General features: G+C 56.6%; 1 pseudogene; it reads left to right on the top strand.

Annotated features, from left to right (window-relative positions):
* Positions 1-62: 62 nt before the first annotated feature.
* Positions 63-2,398, top strand: LOC119281123 (annotated as a pseudogene).
* Positions 2,399-3,099: the final 701 nt, after the last annotated feature.

Here is a 3,099-nt window from a genome sequence, read left to right as displayed (position 1 = left end):
GCAATACACGAGAGACGCAGCAAGTCGACCAACGAGAGTTGAACGCGATGGCGTCGAAGGCGGCGAACCGGCTAGTGGTGGAGGAGGCCGCCACCAACGACGACAACTCCGTGTGCACCCTCCACCCGACCACCATGGAGAAGCTCTCCATATTCAAAGGCGACATGGTGCTGCTCAAGGGCAAGCGCCGCCACAACACGGTCTGCATGGCACTGCCCGACGACACCTGCGAGGGGCACAAGCTCAGGATCAACAAGGTGGCCCGCTCCAACCTGCGCGTGCGCATCGCCGACGTCGTGTCCGTGCACCTGTGCCACGACGCCAAGTTCGGCAGGCGTGTGCACATCCTTCCCTTGGACGACACCGTCGAGGGCATCGCGGGGAACCTCTTTGACGTCTACCTCAAGCCCTACTTCGTGGACGCCTACCGCCCGCTCAAAAGGGCGACCTCTTCCTGGTGCGTGGCGGCATGCGGAGCGTCGAGTTCAAGGTCATGGAGATCGACCCCGCGGTGGACTACTGCATCGTGGCGCCTGACACGGAGATCTTCTGCGAGGGCGAGCCGGTAAAGCGGGAGGACGAGGAGAGGCTTGACGACATTGGCTACGACGACGTGGGTGGCATGGGGAAACCGCTGACTCTGATCAGGGAGCTCGTCGAGCTGCCACTCAGGCATCCGCAAATCTTCAAGAGCATTGGCGTCAAGCCGCCCAAGGGTATCCTCCTGTATGGCCCTCCCGGGTCCGGCAAGATGCTGATCGCCCGTGCGGTCGCCAACGAGACCGGGGCCTTCTACTTCCTCATCAACGGCCCGGAGATAATGTCCAAGATGGCCGGAGAGAGCGAGAGCAACCTGAGGAAGGCCTTCGAGGAGGCCGAGAAGAACGCGCCCTCCATCATCTTCATTGACGAGATCGACTCCATTGCTCCGAACAGGGAGAAGACTCACGGCGAGGTCGAGAGGCGCATCGTCTCCCAGCTGCTGACTCTGATGGACGGCATGAAGGCCCGCGCGCACGTCATCGTCATGGGCGCCACGAACCGTCCCAATAGCATCGACCCTGCCTTGAGGCGCTTTGGGAGGTTCGATCGCGAGATCGACGTCGGCGTGCCAGACGAGGTCGGGCATCTTGAAGTGCTCCGCATCCACACCAAAAACATGAAGCTGGACGAGGACGTCAACCTTGAGGTGGTTGCCAAGGATACGCACGGCTATGTCGGCGCCGACTTGGCCGCGCTCTGCACCGAGGCGGCGCTGCAATGCATCAGGGAGAAGATGGACGTCATCGACCTAGAGGACGACACCATCGACGCCGAGATCTTGAACTCCATGGCCGTCACCAATGACCACCTTAAGACGGCTCTCGTCGGCACAAACCCGTCTGCGCTACGTGAGACCGTCGTGGAGGTGCCGAACGTCAGCTGGACCGACATCGGCGGCCTCGACGGCGTCAAGAAGGGGCTGCAAGAGACCGTCCAGTACCCGGTCGAGCACCCGAAGAAATTCGAGAAGTTCGGCATGTCGCCGTCCAAGGGCGTCCTGTTCTACGGGCCACTAGGCTGCGGCAAGACCTTGCTGGCGAAGGCTATCGCCAACGAGTGCCAGGCCAACTTCATCAGCATCAAGGGGCCACAGCTTCTCACCATGTGGTTCGGCGAGAGCGAGGCCAACGTGCGCGAGATCTTCGACAAGGCACGTCAGTCTGCGCCGTGCTTGCTGTTCTTCGACGAGCTCGACTCCATCGCTACCCAAAGGGGCGGCAGAGTGGGTGATGCCGGCGGCGCGGCGGACAGGGTCCTGAACCAGCTGCTCACCGAGATGGATGGAATGAACGCCAAAAAGACGGTCTTCATCATCGGCGCCACCAATAGGCCCGACATTATTGACTCGGCGTTGCTCCGTCCCGGCCGCCTGGACCAGCTCATCTACATCCCCTTGTCGGACGAGGCCTTGCGGCACCAGATCTTCAAGGCCTGCCTCAGGAAGTCTCCAGTGGCCAAGGACGTCGACCTCGGAGCGCTCGCAAGGTTCACCTCCGGCTTCAGCGGCGCCGACATCACAGAGATCTGCCAGAGGGCGTGCAAGTACGCCATCATGGAGGACATTGAGAAGGACATAGAGAGGCGGAGGATGGGGAAAGACACCATGGAGGTGGACGGCGGGCTGGAACACGAGGTGGCTGAGATAAAGGCGGCTCACTTCGAGGAGTCGATGAAGTATGCGAGGCGGAGCGTGAGCGATGCCGCCATCAGGAAGTACCAGGCCTTTGCGCAGACGCTACAACAATCTAGGGGGTTCGGCACTGAGTTCCGCTTTCCAGCACGGCCACAGGCGGCAGAAGCTGCCGTCAACACCTCCGCGGCAGCTGACGAGGATGAAGACGATCTATACAAGTGATCCAGTAACCATTGTTAGAACATTGAACTAGGAGTACCAGAATTTTATAGACTATGTTTTTTTTCTCCTCGATCACTTCTTTCCATGTATATAATTTTCGTTAGTAAGAATTTATTTACATGCATTACAGACTTACAGTTGATACAGAGATAAGAAGGTCTTGTGCTTTCCGTTCATTTGTAGGCAGGGATAAAACTCTGAAAACTAGACTAAGCCGTGAACTGGACCGTGGATTGCACGCAACTAGCACGCTTCTCTCTCAACCCCCCTCTGCTCCTGCACAAGATTCAGAAGGTCACTGCATATGTCTGATACGTGAACCTGTAAGAACATGAGTTTCTTATTATTGAACATGTAAGAACTAGAGTTGAAGGCAAATATTTCATGCGGGTTTGTGTCTGATACGTGTGGCTCCCAACATGAGTTTCTTATTATTGAACCTGTAAGAACTACGTAGAGTTGAAGGCAAATATTTCATGCCGGTGCTTAGCAACCTGTGTGGCCTACTGCCGTGATGCTCGGTTAGTCCGGCTTGTCGTAGCCAGCCGGACAAATGGTCATAGAGGCGAACAAATCTCTTACATCGCTTCCTACTTTGGGGCAATTATTAATTTTTGAAAAGAGCATGGTGGGCTGGAACTTAAGGCTTAACCCAATTATTAATTATTAATTTTTCCTGGTGTTCCTTTTCTCTAAAAAAA

The sequence above is a fragment of the Triticum dicoccoides genome, chromosome 3B (assembly GCF_002162155.2).
Source record: "Triticum dicoccoides isolate Atlit2015 ecotype Zavitan chromosome 3B, WEW_v2.0, whole genome shotgun sequence".
Taxonomy (NCBI): domain Eukaryota; kingdom Viridiplantae; phylum Streptophyta; class Magnoliopsida; order Poales; family Poaceae; genus Triticum; species Triticum dicoccoides.
Note: the sequence above shows the minus strand (reverse complement) of the source record. Positions and strands in the feature narration are given on the sequence as shown.